The sequence below is a fragment of the Pleurodeles waltl genome, chromosome 5 (genome assembly GCF_031143425.1).
Source record: "Pleurodeles waltl isolate 20211129_DDA chromosome 5, aPleWal1.hap1.20221129, whole genome shotgun sequence".
NCBI classification, from domain to species: domain Eukaryota; kingdom Metazoa; phylum Chordata; class Amphibia; order Caudata; family Salamandridae; genus Pleurodeles; species Pleurodeles waltl.
The window spans coordinates 1,295,394,852-1,295,419,106 of NC_090444.1; positions in this window are offsets into that span (position 1 = coordinate 1,295,394,852).

The following is a 24,255-nucleotide window of genomic DNA, read 5'->3' on the forward strand; positions in this document are numbered from 1 at the left end:
AGCATTCTTCTGGCAGGCTATCAATTGCCAGTACTGATTGACACCAAAGCTTTGATTAACATTTTGGCACTATTATGCCGTGAAGACTGGTGGCGCCTCACTTACGGGCGCGGTCAGATCGACAGGCGCATTTCGGACGGCCTTTTCTGCCAAGTTAGATTTGCGGGGTGCCTATCCTCTGTTACGAATCAAGGAAGGAGATGAATGGAAGACCCTTTTTCGTACCCCGTTAGGTAATTTTGAAGATCACATCATGCATTTTGGTCTGACTAATGCACCTTCCATATTCAAAAGATTTATAGATTCAATTTTCTCAGATCTTTTGACTCAAAGGGGGTCATTCCGACCCTGGCGGTCGGTGATAAAGCGGCGGCCAACCCGCCAACAGGCAGGCGGTCAAAAAAATGCAATTCTGACCCTGGCGGGAACCGCCAACACAGACCGCCACTTTAACACACCGACCGCCACGGCGGGACCGACAAACAGCGCAGCGGTCACCGCCAACAGGCAGGCGGCAGACAATGTACCGCCCACCCTATCACAACTCACCAATCCGCCACCTTTTCCGGGGCGGGAGCCCTGCCGATAAAAACACGGCGGAAACAGACTACGAACGGGAAAACGCTCACCTATACACACTCCACGAGGAATCTGGACAGAATGGAACCCGAATTAAACATACTACCAGCTCTTGTCTACCTGCGCCGGCGCAGACGACAACGGTGAGTACTGCACCTACGACACAGGGGAGGAGGAAAGGTTACGTGCACACACATACGCGATACACCCACCCCCCCAACCCACCCCCCCAATACCTACACACCAATGCAGAGCAACAAGTCAGAGTGACACCCCCCCAACCCCCCGGAAGAATGCAAAGACATAATTAAAATGAAGTTACAAATTTATGTATAAAATAGGTTCATTGAAGTCATGGTAAATATGCCATATGAAATATACAAAAGAAATAATGAACATAGTGCAAAGTATAAACATAGTCAATCAGTCCTGCACAGTATGTTAAATATCCATAGTCCGTGGGCCAATGTGTACAAACACATGGGCAAAGCCCACACAGGAGACCGGATACCATTGGAGAGAACACTGCAGGGGCATCAGATAATAAAACAACAGGCACCTCAGGGGGAAGGGAAAGGGGGGCACCTCAGCCACATGAGTCCACGACGCCAGATCCACGAGGGGCCTTCATGCCCACTGTACCTTCCTGGGGAGTGCAAAGCCACAGTCCATCAGATGGATAACCGACTCCACTGGTATTGGAGGAGCCATGGTGCCCAGAGTGCTTCGTGAACATCTGCTCGACACAGAACCGGCACTGTCAATGGATCAGCGGTGCTTGAGACGGCGGTGCCCAGCGGAGCGGTGCTTGAGACGGCGGTGCCCAGCGGAGCGGTGCTTGAGATGAAGGGCCCAGCGGAGCGGTGCTTGAGATGAAGGGCCCAGCGGAGCGGTGCTTGACAGGAAGGGCCCAGCGGAGCGGTGCTTAGATGAAGGGCCCAGCGGAGCGGTGCTTGACATTAAGGGCCCAGCGGAGCGGTGCTTGAGATGAAGGGCCCAGCGGAGCGGTGCTTGACAGGAAGGGCCCAGCGGAGCGGTGCTTGAGATGAAGGGCCCAGCGGAGTGGTGCTTGAGATGAAGGGCCCAGCGGAGCGGTGCTTGAGATGAAGGGCCCAGCGGAGCGGTGCTTGACAGGAAGGGCCCAGCGGAGCGGTGCTTGAGATGAAGGGCCCAGCGGAGAGGTGCTTGAGATGAAGGCCCCAGCGGAGCGGTGCTTGACAGGAAGGGCCCAGCAGAGCGGTGCTTGAGATGAAGGGCCCAGCGGAGCGGTGCTTGACAGGAAGGGCCCAGCGGAGCGGTGCTTGAGATGAAGGGCCCAGCGGAGCGGTGCTTGACAGGAAGGGCCAAACGGAGTGGTGCTTGACAGGAAGGGCCCAGCGGAGCGGTGCTTGAGATGAAGGGCCCAGCGGAGCGGTGCTTGAGATGAAGGGCCCAGCGGAGCGGTGCTTGAGATGAAGGGCCCAGCGGAGCGGTGCTTGACAGGAAGGGCCCAGCGGAGCGGTGCTTGAGATGAAGGGCCCAGCGGAGCGGTGCTTGACAGGAAGGGCCCAGCATAGCGGTGCTTGAGATGAAGGGCCCAGCGGAGCGGTGCTTGACAGGAAGGGCCCAGCGGAGCGGTGCTTGAGATGAAGGGCCCAGCGGAGTGGTGCTTGAGATGAAAGGCCCAGCGGAGAGGTGCTCTTCACGGCGGGGCCCTGTTCAGCGGTGCCCTTCACGGCGGGGCCCTGTTCAGCAGTGCTCTTCACGGCGGGGCCCTGTTCAGCGGTGCTCTTCACGGCGGGGCCCTGTTCAGCGGTGCCCTTCACGGCGGGGCCCTGTTCAGCGGTGCTCGTCACGGCGGGGCCCTGTTCAGCGGTGCCCTTCACGGCAGGGCCCTGTTCAGCGGTGCTCTTCACGGCGGGGCCCTGTTCAGCGGTGCTCTTCACGGCGGGGCCCTGTTCAGCGGTGCTCTTCACGGCGGGCCCTGTTCAGTGGTGCTCTTCACGGCGGGGCCCTGTTCAGCGGTGCCCTTCACGGCGGGGCCCTGTTCAGCGGTGCCTGTCTTGGCGGGGCCCTGTTCAGCGGTGCTTGTCCTGTCTTTCAAGGGACCAAGACCTGCCAAAGACTCCCCGCTTAGTCGCCCTCCAACCTTGCGGTAGCGGGGCCCTCCTGTGATGGAATCTTGGGTCCGTGGGTGTCGTCCGTCACACCCGGTATGGGGCTGGTGGGGCCCTCCAGGTGCGCTCGCCTGCTGCATGTCTTCTCCGCCCTGCTGCCCTTGCCCTCCTTCGCTGCAGCTCTCTGGCCCTTGCCTCCCTTAGATGATGTGGCAGGTGACGGGGCAAGGCCACTCTCCTTGGTGGCAGCCGTCTCAGCCTTTTCGCGCCGGCCCTTAATTTTTCTTGTCCTCTTCCCAGGGGGTGGGCTGGCTGTCCCCTTGCTGCTGGCCGATGTTCCTTCCCTAGGAGCTGGTGGACTCCAATAGCCCTGCACTATGGTGATACTAGATGCAGGGCTGGTGGTGGCTGAGGTGCTCTTTGGACTCTTACCAGATGGAGGGGGTGGGTCAGGTGATGCAAAGAGGTTAGTTTTGGAGAGGAAAAGTTTTTTAGGAGCAATGGGAAGGGTAGGTGCAGTGGGTATGGGAGTGGAGGAAGAGGATGTGGTTGTAGGAGAGTCAAGTGTGCTGTCTTTGGGTGCAGGTGCTTGGGCTGGAGGCTGTCGTGAGGTGGATGGCTGTTGGGTGGGTGGGTGGGTGGCTGCGTTTGTGTGGTTTGGAAGAGGGGGTGACAGACACAGTGGGAGAGGACACAGGGGATGTGTAAATGGCAGTGGGGGTGGTGACTGCACGTGTGCTGACTGTAATGGAGGGTGTGCTGGTGATGGAAGTACTGGCTGATGGTGGTGTGCATGCAGGTGTGAGTGGAGACGTCACAGGGAGGGAGGAGGGAGACGAGGAGGAGGGGGACACAGAGGTGGTAGTGACTGTTGGCATGTCTGCATCTGGATGTTGTTTGTGTGAATGCTTGTGGGATCTGTGGTGCTTATGTCTGGATGAGCTGCCCTTGGGTGTTGAGGTGTGTGCAGGCTGGTCTGATGGTGTGGATGGGATAGGCAGAGGAACAGGAGACTGGGACTGGGTGGAGGGAGTTAGAAGAGGGAGGCTGGAGACAGGGACAATGGCTGCCGTCAGTGCTGAGGCCAGAGCGTTGAACGATCGCTGATGGGCAGCCTGACCCAAATGAATGCCCTCCAGGTATGCATTGCTCCGATGCACCTCCCTTTCTACACCCTGGATGGCATTCAAAAGGGTAGACTGCCCAACAATGATGGTCTGGAGGAGGTCAATGACCTCCTCACTGAGGGCAGCAGGGGTAACAGGGGCAGGGACTGAGGTGCCTGGGGCGAAGGAGATGCCCACCTTCCTGGGTGAACGGGCACGGAGCGAAGGCTGAGGGGCTGCTGGGAGGGCGGGGCTGGTGCGCTGGGTGGCGGCTGTACCTGTTGTGGCGGTGGGCACGGATGTTGCTGCCACCGCAAGGGAGCTCCCTTCCGAGGACGTGTCGGTGTCGCTGACGTCTCCACGGGTCCCCGTTGTGGAGTTCCCTTCGCCCTCCGTCTCACTGGTGAACTCGGAGTCGGTTGCATAGCCCTCCAGGGCCATGTGAGATGCAGCTCCCTCGTGCGCCGATGCCACTTCTCCTCCGCCTGATGATGCTAATGCACACATGCACAGGAAGAAAAAGAAAATGGGTGGGGGGGAGAAATGAAGACAGGTTGAGTGCATGCATTGGCAACACCGTTGGCGGAGAGGACAGACACAGAAGCCCCCTGCACTACGCTGCGCAATCGGGGTACACTACTCAGTTCTTGTGACTAGGCCTACAGGTCTATGGACGACAAATGCACACATGGATGATGCAGGACCATGGATAGCTGTACTTGGCACCCTACAGAGGTGGGGGGCGGGGGCACAGGGCCATGCCTAACGGAGGGGACTAGCCTACAGAAAGTGCCCTGGCCTTGACTTACCCACAGCCCTCCTCCCCAACCCAGACACCTCAACTGCGCGCAAAGATAGCAGAATGTGCTGATACTCACCCCCTTGTGTCTGCTGTGATGTCCTCACGCGCCCATCCAAATCGGGGTAGGCCACCGCCAGGATCCGGGACATCAGGGGGGTCAATTGGCGGCTGGCACCCCTCCTACGTTGGGAGGCCATCCCCAGCAGAGACTCAGCGGTCTTTCTGGTCCCGCGGCGGATGTCCTCCCACCTCTTTCGGCAGTGGGTGCCCCGTCTGTTGTGGACCCCCAGGGCCCGGACGTCTTTGGCGATGGCACGCCAAATGTCGATCTTCTGATGGGCGCTGACCTATGTGACATGTACAGGGTGGTAAAGGAAATCGCATCAGTTTTCTGCCTGGTCAATGTGAGTGGCCCCCCCCTCCCTAACCTTGCCATGTGGCACATGCTCTCATCTTTCGTGCGTTGCACTCCTCATTCGCTCCCCTCCCCACCATCTTACATACACCCCACTCAACACAGGCATAGCCCATTCAACGTGCACCCTCTGTACTAACCTGTTGGTCTGAAGGACCGTAGAGTAGCGCATACTGGGGGAGGACCCCATCAACAAGTTTCTCCAATTCTTCGGCAGTGAAGGCAGGGGCCCTTTCCCCAGTCGCAGCAGCCATTGTATCTCCCAGACCGAGGTCACAGCAGCACTTGCAGTATAGGTCCTCTCCTGTGGATGATCAGGTCTCGAGTGATTAATCAGATAGAAAATGGCGGTCACGCCCGCGGCGGTGCGTACCGCGCCCGCCGGCGCACATCGTCATTGGCTCCTGAGACCCATAGGGTTCAATGTTAACCAATGCTGCTTTGCGCCGCGGTCTTCGACCGCCTACCGCCACGGTGTGCCACGCCTGCGCAGTGACCTCACATCCCACTGTCACACTTCACAGGTCAGGCAGCCGCCATTTCAAGGGCCCACATGGCATGATTTCTACTGCGTCACACAGGCCTAGGCCTTGCATAGCCACTCATACAAGCCGTTCCATGCATAGCGATTCGTGTACTGTGCAAGCTGTGTGAACTAACCTGTGGGTTGCTTGACTCTGTGCTCCATGTTGTCCTTCCTAGGCACTGTCCGCTGGGACTTGCGAGGAGAAGGATGAATCCTCCTGTGTACCGACCGCTGGTGGACCTGTCGACAATGGAAGAACGACATGTCATACTTACAAACCGGCTTGACAGAGCAACTATACATGAACTATGTGCCCAGCTGGAGCCAGACCTGATGTCCCCCATCCGCCAACCCACGGGGATTCCCCCTCTGGTGCAGGTTCTGTCAGTACTCTATTTGTTGGCAAGTGGGTCTTTTCAGACAACAGTGGCCATATCATCTGGGATGTCTCAGCCTATGTTTTCTAAGGTTTTGTCCAGAGTGTTGTCTGCCCTGATGAAATACATGCGGAGCTACATTATTTTCCCTGAGGTGGGCGAATTGGCTACAGTGAAGGGTGATTTCTATGCCCTTGGACATATCCCCAACATCATTGGTGCCATTGATGGGACCCATGTGGCTTTGGTTCCCCCCAAAGACAGTGAGCAGGTGTACAGGAACAGAAAAAGTTATCATTCGATGAATGTCCAGGTGGTCTGTTTGGCTGACCAGTACATCTCCCATGTAAATGCCAAGTTCCCTGGGTCAGTGCATGACGCGTATGTCATGCGAAATAGCAGCATCCCTTATGTGATGGAACAGCTACAGAGACACTGTGTGTGGTTATTGGGTGACTCTGGTTACCCCAACCTCTCCTGGCTATTGACCCCAGTGAGGAATCCCAGGACCAGGGCAGAGGAACGGTACAATGAGGCCCATGGGCGAACTAGGAGGATCATAGAAAGGACCTTCGGCCTCCTGAAAGCCAGGTTTAGGTGCCTACATATGACTGGTGGATCCCTAATGTACTCACCAAAGAAGGTGTGCCAGATCATCGTGGCTTGCTGTATGCTTCACAATCTTGCTTTGCGACGCCAGGTGCCTTTTCTGCAGGAGGATGGTCCAGATGGTGGTGTTGTTGCAGCTGTGGAGCCTGTGGAGAGTGAAGAGGAGGAAGACGACGGGGACGACACGGACAACAGGGATACAGTCATACAACAATACTTTCAGTAGCACACAGGTAAGAAACAGCCACCCCAATTTACATTTACTTAAGGCCTCCTGCGTCTCTACTGTCTGTGTTTCCCCCCAGTTCCTTTTAAGTTAATTGTGACTTTCCCTTCCCTTTTCAGAGCTGTATGACCGGCTGCGTGACTACTGATTTGTTTGCCCATGGACTAAAGCTTATTGACATTGGTATGTTGTCATCACAATGTTACTGAACATAATTGCACCGTTATGTGTAATACATTTGTGAAAAATAGACGCAAACTCCTGTTATTTTAAGTGCAATGAGTGATTTATTTCAAGTACTACAGATAGGTAAATGATTGGGAAGCGGGGATGGGTGGGGGTGGAGTAATGTCCATGGCAGAGTCCAGTTCTCAGTCGCACAGGTGCATTGTCCATATGCCTATGGAAGGATGGAGCAAGGGCAATTCAAGGTTGGACAGGGTGACTATGTGGGACAGTGGGATGACATCAGGGGGTATCATATGCTGGCGGGGGTCTTGCAATCCTACTCTGTCTTCTTGTGAGATCTCAGGTTCCGCTTGCGGGGTGGTTCATCTTCAGCAGGAGGTGGGGTTCTGGTGGACTGTCGTTGTGTGGGGGCCTCCTGTCCACTAGCTCCGGCGGATGTTGTAGCCTGTTCCTGGTCCTGGCTAGTGACAGGGGCCCTTTGTTGTGCCACATGGTCCTGCAATGTGGTGACTATCTGGTTGAGGGCCAGGACGATGGTCCCCATTGTGGAACTGATGTTCCTCAGTTCCTCTCTGAACCCCATGTACCGTTCCTCCTGCTATGCCTGGATCTCCTGGAACCTGGCCAGTACCGTCGCCATCGTCTCCTGGGAGTGGTGGTATGCTCCCATGATGGTGGAGAGGGCCTCTTGGAGAGTCGGTTCCCTGGGCCTGTCCCCCCCCCTGTCGCACAGCAGCCCTCCTAGTTCCCCTGTGTTCCTGGGCCTCTGTCCCCTGGACGGTGTGCCCACTACCACTGCCCCCAGGTCCCTGTGGTTGTTGGGGTGGTGGGTCAACCTGGGTGCCCTGTAGTGGCGGACACACCGCTGATTGATGTGTCCTGGAGACAGAGGCATGGGCCCGCTGGGTGGGAGCTGTGCTGGTGTTCCCAGAGGGGGTTGGGTCTGGTGTAGCCTGTGGCTGTCTGTGGGGAACCGACTGTCCAGAGGTCTGGTCGTCTGGCTCCAGGGAGACAGAGCTGCTGTCATCGCTGGGGGCCTCATCTGGGGGTGGGATGGACATCTCTGGACCCTCCGTGGCGGTGTGGTGGCGTTCGGGTCCTGCAGGGGTATTAAGGTATGGTTATAGCTTCTGTGTGTGGCATTTCGTGTGATGGGTGGGTGTCCGTGTACCCAAGTGCAGGCATTCACTTGTGGGGGCTTTTGTGAGGGTGGCTTGTGGGGGTGATGTGTGTGTGAAGTGGGCATGCTTTGGTGATGGGTGTCCATGCTTTGTGCTCGCATGCAGGGCTTGGTGTTTGGATGGGTGGGTTGTGATGGTGAGCCTTTTGCAAGGAGTTGGTGTGATGGTGGTGGGGGTATGTGCTGGCATGCAGGTGGGGTGGGGGTGGGAAGTAGTAGTTAAGATTTGACTTACCAGAGTCCATTCCTCCAGATACTCCTGCGAGGCCCTCAGGATGCAGGATGTGCAAGACTTCCTCCTCCCATGCTGTAAATTCTGGGGGAGTAGGTGGGGGTCCGCCGCCAGTCTTCTGCACCGCAATGTTGTGCCTTGATACCATGGAACGCACCTTCCCCCGTAGGTCGTTCCATCGCTTCCTGATGTCATCCCGATTGCGTGGATGCTGTCCCACCGCGTTGACCCTGTCCAGTATCCTTTGCAAGAGCTCCATCTTCCTAGCTATTGTGGTGTGCTGCACCTGTGCCCCGAATAGCTGGGGCTCTACACGGACTATTTCCTCCACCATGACCCTGAGTTCGGCGTCACTGAACCTGGGGTGTCTTTGGGGTGCTATGGGGTGGTATGGATGAGGTGAGGGGTGGTGTATGTGTTGTGGAGTGTACTGTGTGTGGTGGTGTATGGTGTTTTGTGCGTGGTAATTGTGTGGGTGATGTTGTGATTTGCCTCGGTGTGATGGTCTACTCTAAGCAGTGCTGTCTCTCTCTGTCCTTGATTCGCAATTGTTGTCGTAGGGGTTTGTGGGTGATGTGGGTGTGTGTTTTATTCTGTATTGGGTGTGTGGGAGTGGTGTGTATATGTGTCTCAGGTGTGTGTGTTTCAAATTGACCAATGTGGGGATGTTTTGTAAAGGTTTGTGTATTTCGACCGCGGCGGTGTGTACCGCCAATAGAATACCGCGGATGAAAGACCGCCGCATGGATTCGTGGGTCGTAATGGCATGGGCGTATTTCTGTTGGCGTGACGGTGGAGGTTTGGTCATCGCCATTTTTTCGCTGACCTTTGGTGTGGCGGACTTTTGTGGGTGTCGGGTTTTTGGCGGTTTGCCAGTTGCGGGTCAGAATGACCGTGGCGGTTTACCGCGACCGCGGCGGTGTTATGGCGGGCTTCTGACCGGCGGTAAGCGCATTTTACCGCCGAGGTCAGAATGACCCCCAAAGTGTTGTAGTCTATCTGGATGACATTCTGATATATTCTCATTGTCCCGTATATCATACTAAACATGTGCGTCAGGGTCTGGAAAGACTCTGACAGAACAATCTATATTGTAAGCCTGAAAAGTGCGAGTTCAATAAGACCGAGGTACATTATCTTGGTTTCCGTATCCATCAAGTTGGCATTGCTGTGAATCCAGAAAAAGAACAAGCCATACTAGATTGGCCATCTCCCATTTCTGTCAAGGAGACACAGTGCTTTTTAGGGTTAGCCAATTCCTATAGACAATTTATAAAGGACTTTGCACTACAACATGGTCAGATAACCCAGACCATCAAGAAAGAAAACCTAAAGAAAGGTTTTACTTGAACAGAAGAGGCTGAAAGAGCTTTTCAGAATCTAAAAAGCGTCTTTATAGAAGCTCCGATACTACGTCATCCTGACACTACGAATAAATTTATAGTGGTCACTGAAACATCAGATAGAGTTACTGCAGCAGTGTTATTGCAAAAACAAGATGATGACAACCTAGTCTTTTATCTGTCCCATGTGTTATCAGATGCAGAATGAAACTACTCCGTGTTGGAAAAAGCATTACTAGCACTAAAAACTGCCTGCAAGGAGTGGAGGCAATTTCTAATGGGTTCACAGGAAACCTTTGAAGTCAGGACAGATCATCGTAATCTAATTTCATTGCAGGAATACTCGGCAAGCCAGATGGGCTTTCTTCTTTAGCCAATATGACTTTGTGGTAACCTACATACCTGGATCCCAAAATATTGTGGCTGATACTTTATCCCGCCGATATCCGGAAAGCACAATTACCACCTTTCCACACATAATAGAACCATGTAGAATAGTGGGGGTCATTCAATCCTTTCTCGACCTAGTGAAGACCAAGTATCAGAAGGTACTAATAGAAGAATGGAACGCCTTAAGATCACATGTACAGAAATACCCGGAGTATTACTACCAAAGAACACCTTATTTTTGCCTACTAAGAAGGTGCAAACGGAAGCCCTTCAAATGTGTCATGACTCTCCTATTGCTGGACATTGTGGAATACAGAATACACATGACCTGCTCCTTCGCTCCTTTTGGTGGCCCACATTAAAATCTGATGTGGAAACATATGTAAGATCCTGCCCGATATGTGCTCAAACTAAGACACCTCGAACTAAGCCAGCAGGTTTATTGATGCTTTTGCCTGTGCCTTCCGTTCCATGGCAAATGGTGACCACAGATTTTATATGTTCATTACCATCATCTGCAGGATATCAGGTCATAATGGTTACAGTAGACTCTTTCACTAAGATGGCTCATTTTTCAGCCCGAAATAAGTTACCCACTGCTAAGGAAATGAGTCAAGTCTTTCTACAAGATATATTCCGATATGTGTCTCGTTTTTGGTGAACTTTTTGCAAGTTTTTACATATAGAGCTGGCTCTATCATCCGGTTTTTATCCCCAGACCAATGGTCAAATAGAACGTTTAAATCAAGGTCTATAACAATTTCTATGTTGTTTCAGTAATGCAACTCAAAGTAATTGGTCATCATATCTACCATTAGCTGAGTTTTCCTAAAACAATGCAGTCCATAGTGCAACAAAGTCCACACCCTTTTTTTGCACTTATGGTTTTCATCCTACTGCTTTTCATGCCATCACTTATAAAGAGACCCCTGTTCCAGCAGTTACCTCATTTGTCTAAAATGTCAGTCAGGTTCAAGACCTGCTGCATACCAATCTCTTGGTTACCAAACGTTACATGAAGAAGGTAGCTGATACTCGGCGTAGTCCTGCACCATCTTACCATCCTGGAAACAAAGTCTGGCTCTCTTCTAGGTTTTTGCCTTTTCGCCTCTCCTAAAATAAGTTAAAACCCCGTTTCTATGGTCCTTTTAGATTTCAGCATGTCATCAATCCAGTCTCTGGACTTCGTTTACCAGTGACTTGGAAAGTTCATCCTGTTTTTCATGTTTCCCAACTCAAACCTTTCGGCCTGATCCTTACAAGGGAAATGCCCATTGTCCTCCTCCTCTTCTAGTTGATGGTCATCCCGAGTATGAAGTACAAGAGATATGCGATTTCAAATTTTTGGGAATTGTCTCCAGTTCTTGATTCACTGGAAAGGATATCCCATCCATGATTGTTCATGGGAAGACACCTCTTCAGTCCATGCTCCTCGTTTGGTCTGCTCATTTTTTCAACATTTTCCAGACAAACCAGGGGCTTTGGGGAGGGGAGCAGTGGTGCCTCACTTACGTGCCGTGGTCAGATCGGCGGTCCGCATTTCGGACGGCCATTTCTGCCGCGGTCCGCTTTTTGGCTAAACTTTACCTTTGGGCACTGTTTACGCTGCCCTCACTTTTGCCCTCTTTAGTTGCTTACCTGTTCTTGCTGTTTTCCTCTTTTCTTCTTTTTTCTTCCTTCCCAAGAGTCTGTGTTCTTTTTCCTGCATGCTCTGCTCACTACCTTTCTATTCTATAGCTATTTTTCCATTCATCTGAATGTGATCTTTCGCAGTCCAAGAAGGTGTCTTCAATATCTCCTGTATGTCACTTCCTGTTTTTCAGTATATAAGCACAAGTTGGGTTTCTGTTCATTGTGTTGCAAACACTTCCTTCGTGGTTGTGCTCCTCGCTCCCGTATCCTGTGATTTTGGATTTCTCCTGTTCTTTTTCCACCTACAGTTTGTTCCAGTTGTTTTTGTGCTTTTGTTCTTCTTTTTCCAGAAGTCCTTGATTCCGAAGTTTTTCCCACCTTGGGTTGTTTCCTCCGGGACTCTTTCTGGAAGTTACAGCCTGCTTGGTGTTTTATTATCAGCAGAGCCATGGCTACTGGAAAGGGTCACCCCTACCTTGGTCAATCCAGAACAAGCAAGAAACCAAGTGGTGCCCAGAGACTGGCTGATTATAGTGATAAGAAGCACTCAAGTCGTGACAGGCACAGGATGTTCTAAAGACACTCCCTTTGAGCAGTGTTATGGGCATGGTTAGGTATTGTGGGCATTTTATCCAGAGCTTGACAGCCCTTTCTCCCCCGCTTAAAGATCCATACAAGCCCTGTCCTCTGACACCACATTGACCTACATTGACACCACAGCTGGTAGTCAGAATGATCAGTAGATGCAAGCCCCACTGGCTTTGGGGCTGTATTATCAAAGAGGCAGGCCAATGGTGAGTGGGCCCCAGTGGCTTATGCCAGTCGTGCCCTGACTGCGCCCGAGCATTGCTATTCCCATATTGAAAAAGAGACCATCGAGGGACACTGGGCCATTCCAGTACACTGGGGCTGCCGCCATTTTCATATTTACTTCTATGGCCAACCTTTAACAGTCCATAGAGACCAGAAACCTCTGGTCCCTCTCTTCACTGGGTCCTCCTCTAAACCGCCCCCAAGAATCAAGAAATGGATTCTTCAACTTCAATCATACAGTTTCTCTGTGGTATATCGGCCTGGCTCACAAAATCTAGCTGATTATTTATCCAGGCATGCAAGGCCCACCACCTGGAAGAAGAATCTAATGCTGAGGAGGTGGCGTAGTATGTTTGACTGGTGGTGGACTGATCCAGGCCACTCCCGATTGCCCTGGCCGACTTTGTTGAAGCCACCACCACTGATGAATGTCTTCAACTGGCCATCTCTGCAGTAACATCTGGAAAATGGCACAATCTCATTCAAAGGGCCTCCAATCATACAGAGGAAACTAGACTGACCCTGGCATTCCTTCACAATGTTCGTCTGGACCTATCTGTTTCTCCAGAAGGGTGTTTGATGAGAGGATCCTGTTTGGTAATCCCAGGAACCATGCAACAACAGGTAGTTGACCTTGCTCAAACCACTCACCAGTGGATCGTCAGAACCAAATCCAGACTGAGATACAAGGTATGGTTCCTGAATCTGGATGATCTAGTGAAGCGTATTGTCCAACAACGGCCGTTGTGTCAAGCTGCTGGGCTAATGGAGTCATTGGCACCCATCATCACTGAGACCATACCACCTATCCCATGGAACAGAGCTAGTGTTGACTTTGGAAGTCTACCTGATGGGAAGCACATGCTGGTCATCATAGACAATTTTTAAAAGTATCCTGAGGTTGAAATTGTCGAGTCAACGAGAGCCAGCAAAATAATTCCCTGTGTGGAAAAAGTCATGGCCACCTGTGATTTGTTGAGAGAACTCCGTACAATGGCCCCCCGTTTTCCAGTCCGGAGTTCACTGAGTACTTACAATCCAGTTGCATCCATTACAGGCAACTCACACTACATTGAACTCAAGCCGATAGAGTGGCCAAAAGGTTCATGCAGACTTTAAACAAAATCCGCAGGATTGCCCTGGCAAGTGAGCAGAACATGGAATGTGCCCTCTGTGCTTTTCAGAGGGAATACCTGCTCACATCGCATGCCATGACCAAGATGAGCCCCAGTGCTCTCGGCATGAATCGGGCTCTGAACGATACCATTCACCATGTGGAAGAACACTCAGCTTTAAAGAACCAAGTGGATGAAGCGCTGCATCAATGCCAGGCCCAGAATGACCGAGTCACTGGAACAAGTTGTACCAAAAGGTGAGTCATTTGCATTGGTGATATTGTACTATTTAACCACCGACATCCCCAGAGCAAATTCCTGCTGCCTTTTGAGGCCGACCCATGGACAGTAACCTCAGTGAACAGAACTATGATAACGTCTCAGAAGCGAGGCAAGACTGTCAAGAGAAATGTGTCTTTCTTAAAGCTCTACCGACAACCAGCTGCCAGTCTGGCTGATCAGTCATGGATACACAATTGGGGTGTGTTAGAATCTGATAAGGGTTACCCATTGGCTGTATCTCCACGAATCCCAGTCTCTTCTTCTCTGCTGACACCCTTTCAAGAGGAAAGTGAACATCCATTGCCAGTGACCCCGTCCAAGTCCAGCGAGAGGACCTTGAAGGACAGTTAGAATTTGCATTCTCATACCGAGGTCTGTCCGCCACAAGAAAAACCTGGAACTGGAGGTGAAACTCCCAGGCGGCAAAGGACTGAGAAGTACCACCTCAGGCTGCATCCAAGCAAGTCTTCCCATTTGATTTTGATTTTGTAGTAAACAAATTTAATGTGCTGATGCTAGACTTCAGGAGGTGTTGTGGCTCATCACCATTACTCTCTCTCTCCTTTTCTCTCTTCTCTCTTCTCTCTTCTCTCTTTTCTTTTTCTTTTCTTTCTTTCTTTCTCTGCCATGTTCCACCCACCACAGGGTGTTATTTGATTTTTAAGATGCCATGTACCAATTTCTCATTGTGCATTGTTAAAATGTTATTCAACTATTTATATTTTGGTGTTTTGATGTGTGGGTAAAGGAGGAATGTTATGTTTGGGGATGGACCACCCCATGTCACAGGGCCACGGCCGTGATGTCACGGTCAAAAGAAATAATAGTAGCCAGGACCCTTCTCTCGTTGTCTTTTGGCCAGTGCCATAAACTACTGAGCCCATGTCTGTTTATTATTTCGACCAGAGATGCATGGCCTTGCACTCACCTTACTTGTGGGTCACACAACAACGATGTTATGCTACACAATGAAATAATATTCATTCATGTAATGCCACTTTTTGTGTGATCATACTTTGGGGTCATCTGATGATATATTTGGTTCATATAGTGTCACGTTGAGGGGATATGCCAGCACATCGAGTCATATGTTATTTCTGGGTCATATGATAATACTTCCTCTTGGGAATATGTTGGGAACCTATGCCATAAGAATACCCCTTGTGAAATTTGGGTATATGGGCACATCATGACTTTTATCGGCTTGCATGATGGTTTGTTAGCGCCCTATTCAAATGATTTACCCATATCAATAATAGCTATAGGACCACAATGTTGACTGTGTAATATGTGTGTGTGTGTGTTATGTGTATATTTGTGGCAAAGCAGAATAGTCATAATGCACCAATTCTGTGTGAATGCACATACACGGTCATTGTGTGTTTTGCTTGCTACCTCTCTTGGCAAATAGAGGACTGCAGATGATAATTATTTTAATTTCAAGTTCCAAAATCACTAGTCTATGACTCATGGGCCATTGGATCAGAGCTATACTAATTTCATATTATATGCATACTAGGCTTGTTTTAGCAATTTATTCTGCACTGAAAAGACCAGCTTAAGTTATCCGCTAGCTGAAACATTGGCAACTATTTTGATTTAGTTTATGTCAGTAATACTGTAATTCCTAATGTGTAAGTTGTATATTGTGATCGCTAGCACATTCTGTGAGGCCACAATATTGTTTGCAAAGGTAAATGTTTATATGTGTATTTTTTTAAATGTGAGTTTAGCCTGAATTACATCAATACAATATTTTCACATCTATACAAATACATATGCATTAAAAGTACATTTGCTATACATAAGGCTTTCTCTTTTACCTATAGCGTGAAACACTGACAGCATAAAGAGAATTTAAGATGTGGGTTTGTCAGGCTTAGGTGCAAGCTCCTCATGTACTTCCAGGAGTAGGACATCCTTTTCTTACGGAAAGAATGGTTTGTTTTCTGTCTTACTACTGAAAATCCACAAGTAAATCACACAAAGTCCTCGGAGAAGACAGAGCAACTTACAGAAAAAACGAAGTGAATCAGACTTGAATATTTATTAGTAATATAATCCTATGTCTGGAGATAGATAAAGCTATCTGTAAAAGAAGGTGTGTGAATGGGACCCATTGTTCTTCTGGTTCTCCTGGTCATGCCTTCCCTACCGCTTCTCAGCCAGCACCTCTAATAGAAGAATATATTTGGCAAGAAAGTACCTGATTGCTGCACTTTGTTTTTTTTTTCTTTGATTTTAAAGGCCCTGGTTATGATCTTAAAGTTGAAATGCTATCTCTAAGGCCACTGTTTGACCCTTCACCTCCATGGTGTTACTAGCGAGGTGCTTCCATTCGATTCCCATTGGTTGTCCTAGCATTATTAGAGGCAAGGCTCCAGGAGGCTTGATGAAGGCATGCTGTCATGCGATGTTGCTGGTGTGCTTACCTCAGTGCACAGCTGTCACAGCAGCTTAGCATCAAGAGCTATGAACGCGTTTGCAGTCAAAGTTTTTTATTCCATATATATTAACGCTGCAGAAAGTGAAATGTTATTTTGTGACCCACACCAATGCCTCACTGATTGGCATGTCCTAAAGGATTTAAGCAGTGTTTTGTAACATTGTATTCTATTTTCAAAACAAAAAACTTGTTTTGCCCAACTAAATGATAAGATTATAGTTGTGTTCCAAAATACTGGGAATCATTTCAATTCCCTGTTTAAAAGAATGCCACATAATGAAAAAATAGTAAACATTACAAATAATTGATGAAAAGGATTAGAAAAGTATTTTAATAGGTGATAAAGCCTTGACTTCAAATCCCTTATATTATTTCACTGCCTTACAGGCGTGATGCTACAGTCCATCTGAATGGTCCAATGACATGTACGTCACTGCAGGTATCATAGAACATAAATGCCAAATGGTAAATGCCATTTGTGAAACAGTTTTCAACCATAATACAGAATTTTAAAAATTGAAGTACAAAATATTTTTACTTGAATATCAACTTCATACCTAACTCCACAAATGTGTACTTTCAGAAAATCTATCTATCTATCTATCTATCTATCTATCTATCTATCTATCTATCTATCTATCTATCTATCTATCTATCTATCTATCTATCTATCTATCTATCTATCTATCTATCTAGCTATCCTTCTATCTATCTACAGAAGTGCAGGCAGGAAAGGCTTGTCCGCTCTCACTCAGTGGGAGTTTTAAATATCTCCTTCTGGGTGGGAGCAGACTTTTCAGTGAAACAGATATTGCTTGCGGCCAGCTAAAGCAAATAACAACACCTGTTCCTGCAGGACAAAAGTAATGGCGGCTTCCGCAGCACCGAGGATGGGTGCATGCAGGGAGCTGGCTAGAGCCACAGGGGCCCTGAGTCTTCCCTGGGGGCCCCCAATGTATTGTTTGGTGGGAGCCTCAGATGAGCACTGGGGCACCACTCAGAAGGGCCACAGGCCCTGGGGCCACTATAGACTCGGAGAGGGAGCCCATGCACATCCCTCTCCTTCACATTAAGTACAGCCCTGGAGAATGGGGTCCCCAGTCCCTGTTAAGGCTCAGGAGGGGTCATGTGGTCCAAACCCTTTTGTAGTCAATTTGGCCCCAGTAATGGGGTCCCAGGGACCCATAGTGGCTACAGGAGGGGCTGTGTGCCCCGCCCCCTTAAAAAGATATGTTTTTTCCCCAAGGGATGGGTTCTGCAGGGCCACTATTAGCCTGGAGAGGAGTGCTGTGCATCCCTGTCATCTGAAAGGGCCCTAGGGATGGGATCTCTGGGTCCCCTTGTGGCTCAATGAGGGGAGTCTTCTGCCCCCTCCCTGTTGCAACTGGCCCTTTTTGCAGGGTTATCCCCAAACATTTTGCCTTTTCCTCCTATTGTTCCTAACCTGTTTCTGTGGGCTTTAGTACCCTGGGCACTTTACCACTGCTAACCAGTGCTAAAGTGTATATGCTCTATGTCTAAATTGTATTGGTGGTTGGTTTATCCATGATTGGAATACTTGATTTACTAGTAAGTCCCTAGTATAGTGGACCGGGTGTGCCCAGGACCTGTAAGTCAAAGGCTACTAGTTGGCCTGCAGGACTGATTGTGCCGCTCTGTAAACATGTTTCAGGACTGCCTTTGTAATGCCTGTGTGTGCAGTTTTAAACTGCCATGTGAACCTGGCAAGTGCACCCACTTGCCAGGCCCAAACCTTCCCCTTTATTAACTGTAAGCCACCCCTATGGTAGGCCCAAGGCAGCCCCTTGGGCAGGTTGCAGTGTATTTAAAAGGCAGGATAAATACTGGTATGTTTTACATGTCTTGATAGTGAAGTACTGCTAATTTTGTTTTTCACTATTGCAAGACCTATCTCTCCCATAGAGTAGCATGGGGGTTGCTTTGAAATAAATTTTACATGTACATTTCCATTGGGAGCATATAGAGATATAGAGTTAGGGGTCTCTGAACTCATAATTTAAAAATACATCTTTTGTTGAAGTTGGTTTTTGGATTGTAAGTTTGAAAATGCCACTTTTAGAGAGTGGATGTTAGAAATGGGGTCTCTAGTTGGCCGTGGTTTGAAAACTGTCCAAGTAGGGACCCTCACTCCCGCCAGGATAAAGGAGCCATCCAGCTAAAATAACCCCTGCCCACCCCCTAGGTAGCTTAGCATGAGCAGTCAGGCTTATCTCAAAGGCAATGTGTAAAGTATTTGTACACACACACACACACAGAGTAACACAGTGAAAACACCACAAGTACACTCAACACCAGTTTGGGAAAAAAGCCAATATTTATCTGAGTAAAACAAGACCAAAATGAAAATAAACCAATATATGCAAGCAAAGATATGTTCACCCTATGGACTCTGCCTGGACATCCAATAGCAAAGTACATCTGTTGGGGTTGTTATCAAATGTGATGTACAGAATTACTGCACGCAAAATCACAGCTGTAAATAAATTCACTTTGCAAAACCTTGGTGTCATATGTGTGTCAGAAGCATGAACAACATAAACATCCTAGATTTAGTTTGAATGCAATTACAACACCATTTCAACAATGCATATCCCATGACTTACCAACGCTGAGAAACTGCATATGAATACATGTTTTGGGATGTGTATCCATGCAAATCCAGATTGTCACGTACATTGCTGAACGATGTCTGGAGATAGGTGATGTGACACCATTGCCAGCCTGACAGGTACTTGACCATAGAGGAAACACATAGGGGGTCATTCTGACCCTGCCGGTCATGGACCGCCAGGGCTAACGACCGCGGGAGCACCGCCAACAGGCTGGCGGTGCTTCTGGGGCCATTCTGACCGCGGCGGTACAGCCGCGGTCAGAAAAGGGAAACCGGCGGTTTCCCGCCAGTTTCCCGCGGCCCCAGGGAATCCTCCACGGCGGCGCTGCAAGCAGCGCCGCCATGGGGATTCCGACCCCCTTCCCGCAATCCTGTTTCTGGTGGTTTAACAGATTGGCAGACACTGAAAATCGCGACGGGTGCAACTGCACCCGTCGCACACCAGCAACTCCGCCGGCTCCATTCGGAGCCGGCTTCCTCGTTGCTGGGGCTTTCCCGCTGTGCGGGCAGGCGGCCTTTTGGCGGTCGCCCGCCAGCCCAGCGGGAAAGTCAGAATGACCGCCGCGGTCTTTTGACCGCGGTACGGTCTTCTGGCGGTTCCCGCCAGGCGGGCGGCTTCTGCCGCCCGTGGGGGTCAGAATGACCCCCATAGTCACACTTGTCTCAAAGTACTGCTAGCAGAGCCAAAGGCATATGACTGTCATGACCTGTGCAGACATGCTACCACCTAGACAGTGAATCATGATGGAGATCATACAGTAGGTTTTGGAAAATGGCCCTCTCTGAAGGGTTACCCCAAACTTTTTGCCTTCCTCCTCCTCTTTTTCTCACCTCATTTCTGTTGATTTAAAGACTCTGAGCATTTTACCACTGCTAACCTGGGCTAAAGTGCATATGCTCTCTCTCTCTAAAACATGGTAACACTGGCTCATACCCAATTTGCATGTTTAATTTACTTGTAAGCCCCTAATAAAGTGCACTACATGTGCACAGGGCCTGTAAATTAAATGCTTCTAGTGGTCTTGCAGTACTGATTGTGCTACCCATATAAAAAGCCCCTTAACCATGTCTCAGGTCGGCCATTGCAGGGCCTGTGTGGCAGTTTCCCTGCCACTTCCACATGGCATATAATGTACTTGCCAAGGGTTAAATCCCCTTTTTCTTATATAAGTCACCCCGAGGTAGTCCCTGTGTAACCCATAGGGCAGGGAGTTATTTAAGTAAAAGGCAGGCCATGTACTTATGTGTTTGACATGTCCTGGTAGTGAAAAACTCACAAATTCACTTCTCACTACCGTGAGGCCTGCTCCTCTCATAGGCCAGCTTCAGAACTGCCTGTATATACTTTTAAGTGGTAGATTCTGATCTGAAAGGAGTAGCCCTGTCATGTTAAGTATGGCCAGAATGGTAATGGAAAATCCTGCTTACTGGTGAAGTTTGATTTAATATTACTATTTTAGAAATATCACTTTTAGAATGTGGGTGTTTCTCTGCACTTACTGCCACCTATGCCTTACAACCTGTCTCCAATCCACATCTGGTCAGTGCTGGTTGACAGCTACCCTTGTGCATTCCACCCAGACAGTCATAAACACAGGACACTCAGTCACATCTATATTCATCTGCATACTTAATGGGTTTCGCTGGGCATGAAGGGTGGAGGGGCACTCTCTTACACTTCCAAGCCCAGTGGCCTGCCCTCAAGCAAAGGACTCCTTCCAAAGGGATCCTGGCAGACAGGGCTGGGTTGAAATGGGAACTTGGGTATTTCAAAATGACTCTTTGAAGTTTCCCCCACTTCAAAGGCATTTGTGGGTATATATACTGGGTCTGTGACCCCCCAAAGTTAGACACTTCTGGGTCCACACCTGGACTCTGTCAGAGGGACTGCCTGGCTGCCCAAAGGACTCATATGGACCCGTTGCTGAAAAGGACTGCTGCCCTACTTGTTTCCCTGCTGCCTGCTGGCCCCTTACTCTGCTGGAAGGACTCTGCCTTCCCCACAATTGCTCTCCAATGGCTTGAATTGAGCTTGCTTCATGTTCTGAAGTATCAGGGCCACAAATACTTCTCCAAAGAGAAGAAAATTCCTGTGCATCAGAAAATCAACTCAGTGCCTGCAGAAATCGACACAGCACCTGCCTCACGGCTGAAAAATCACTGCATCGCCTACCGGAGCGATGCAGTGCCTGCTCCTTCTTACCAGTCCGTCATGGATTTTCCACGTATCATCCCTGAGTATCAAAATAGCCCTGCATTGCAGTGAGGAACCAAGGCTACGCTCCTGTAAATCGATGCATTCCCTTGCAGCGTGGAAAGAAATTATGCATTGTTTGTGCCGCCTTGGAAAATCCTTTGCAGCACCCTATTTTTTCAGTGCATCTCCTCTGAACCAAGGCTGCGCTCCTGCAAATCGACACATCACCTTTTAGTATGGAAAGAAATGATGCATCATCTGTGCCATGCAGGAAACTCCGATATAGTGCCTTATTTTTCAATCCATCACCTCGTCTGCGACCCCGTGCATCGTTATGTTTGACGCTTCCCAGGTACTGTGTGTTACAAGGATACAACCACTGATTCTTAAGGATTGAAACTCATTTAAACCTTTAAAAAGTGATATCTTGACTTGCGCATATTGGATTTTTGTCGTTTTGGTCTTATTCAGATAAATATTATCTATTTTCCTAAGCTGGCGTGGAGTACTTTTTGTGATGTTTTCACTGTGTTACTGTATGAGTTATTGCACAAATATTTTACACATTGCCTTCTAAGTTAAGCCTGCCTGCTCTGTGCCAAGCTATCAGAGGGTGACCACAGGATACTTCAAAGGCATAAATGAGTATAAGTACTGGACCTGTGAGACCACAACTTCAGAACACTTCTGGACTGAGGACATTCTGCCAGGAAGAGGAGCTAGGTGCTGTAGGAGGGACTGCCACTCTGCCTGTTGCTTTATTGAGCTGGCCTGCCGCTTGCTGCTTCTGTCCTGGGAGTGAAAGGACTGGCCTTTGCTTTCTACATCCTGCTTTCCAAGGTTCTACAAGGGCTCAAACTGAGCTTGCTTCTGTTGTGAAGCCTCAGGACCATCAAAGACTTTGTCTACCAGGACCTGGGCTCTCTTGCTGAGAGTCCTGACTTGTCAATTGGTGCCAAATCCAGTTTCTAGGCCCTTGGGAGTGGGTTCTGGAGCAACAAAGGAGAAATGTTTACATCGACTTCCAGAATGACTTTGGAACCAACATCAATCTCCAACACTGTGCCGCTACTTGCACCGGAGCCGTGGTCTCCTTTGAGTATAATGACCGCGACCTACAATGCTGGTCCAGTGCCACTGCAGTGCCTCTGGAGTCCCGTCACAGTGTGAATCCATAGTGTTGTGTCACTGATGTCTGTGGCACCTGACTCCAACTCTGACATAGCACCTGTGGCCCTGTGGCCCTGTGGCCCTGTGGTGTGATCGTGACACCACAAAGTCGATTCCTTGACCTGCTGGATCTGTTGATCCTGCCATAAGGAACCGGCACCTCACTGCCAATGCCGCATCATTCCTCTGCAAGCGTAAGGTACTGACGCCTCATCTCCTCTGCCTAGCAGTAAGGAACCAACACCTCACCTCCCCGGTGGCAGTAAGGAACTGACTCTGCACTGACTCCAATGATGGTTCACCTTCCCTACTCCGTGCAACATCTTTGTTTCCTCATTGTTTGCCAATGTACTGTAGCTGGAGTCTACACAACTCCATAACTGGCCCATGCTTCCTCACAGGTAGTGGCAGACTGTTGGAAGTGACACCGTTAAGCCATTGTGAAAGTCCCAGTTGGAGCTATTGTGTTTCTAAGCACTATTCTACATTTAATCTTTGTAACTTCATATCTTTACTTGTGTAAAGAGGGTGCAAACCACTTTTAACAAGAAACCTAATTTCTAACATGCCCAATACAAATATCGTTCGGCCCTGGGGGTATGGGATCACTGGGGCCACTATTGACTCAGAGAGAGCGGCAGTGCCCCCCCATTAATGAAAAAAAGGCCTGGGGCATAGGGTCTCTGGGTCTCTTAGTGACTGCACCCCCTCTTTCCCTTAAAAATAAAAAGTCTTAGAGGGTGGGGTCCCCAGGGCTCTTAGTGACTTTGGGAGGGGGACTGGGTCCATGGTTTGGAAACAGGGCCTGGCCTCCAGCCAGGCCTTCCAGTCCATCCTATGGGACTCACAGCTGAAGGCAGTGTGATGTGTTGGTAGGCTGCCCGTGGCAGTTGGGCGCATGGCCTGGAAACAGGCGACCAACATATTGGGGTAGCCCCCCTCCCTAAGCCACTTCAGGCTTATGGTAATCAAATATTACTTTAAGTTTAAAAAAAAGGTTAGTGATGTCATAGTTAGGTGAACATTTCAGAGTAAATTAACATTTGTAACTCAAAATACCACTGAATTTCATCAGTTATAGTTATCTCTAGTAACTATAACTTGTGACCTAATGTAACTATAATTCACATCCTCGCTATGCACAGCTAATTACTACACATATCACATCACTCATAACATGCTCTATAACACCATTGATAACATCACTGCAACATTTGAAATGACATAATTGATGACAAAACTGTGCAGAGTCGGGGGCAAGTTTTAGTTACATTAGAGCATGAGCTATAGTTACAAGAGATAACTATAACTGGTGAATTTTTTTTTTTTTTTTTTAGTTTGAAACATTATGTTACTGAAATTTTCACCTAACTGTAATGTCACCTTAACCTTTGTTTTTTTCAGTGAATATATGTATAGATGCTACATATATGTATGACACTATGGCCCTCATTACAACCCTGGCGGTCGGTGTTAAAGCGGCGGTAATACCGCAAACAGGCCGGCGGGAAAAAAATGGGATTACGACCGTGGCGGAAACCGCCAACATAGACAGCCACTTAAACACTCCGACCGCCATGGCGGTACAAACAAACAGCGCAGCGGACACCGCCAACAGACAGGCGGAAGACAATGTACGGCCCACCCTATCACAAGATACCTATCCGCCACCTTTTCCAGGGCGGAACCAACGCAAACAAAAACACAGCAGAAACAGTACACAGAAGGGAAAACACTCACCTCTCCACACCCCACGAGGAACCAGGACGCCATGGAGCCCGAATTGCAGATACTGCCGATGATGGTCTTCCTTCTCTTCTATCAGGAGCACCAACGACGGCAGCAACGACCACAGTGAGTACTGCACCAACAACACAGGGGAGGGGGGAGGGAAAAGA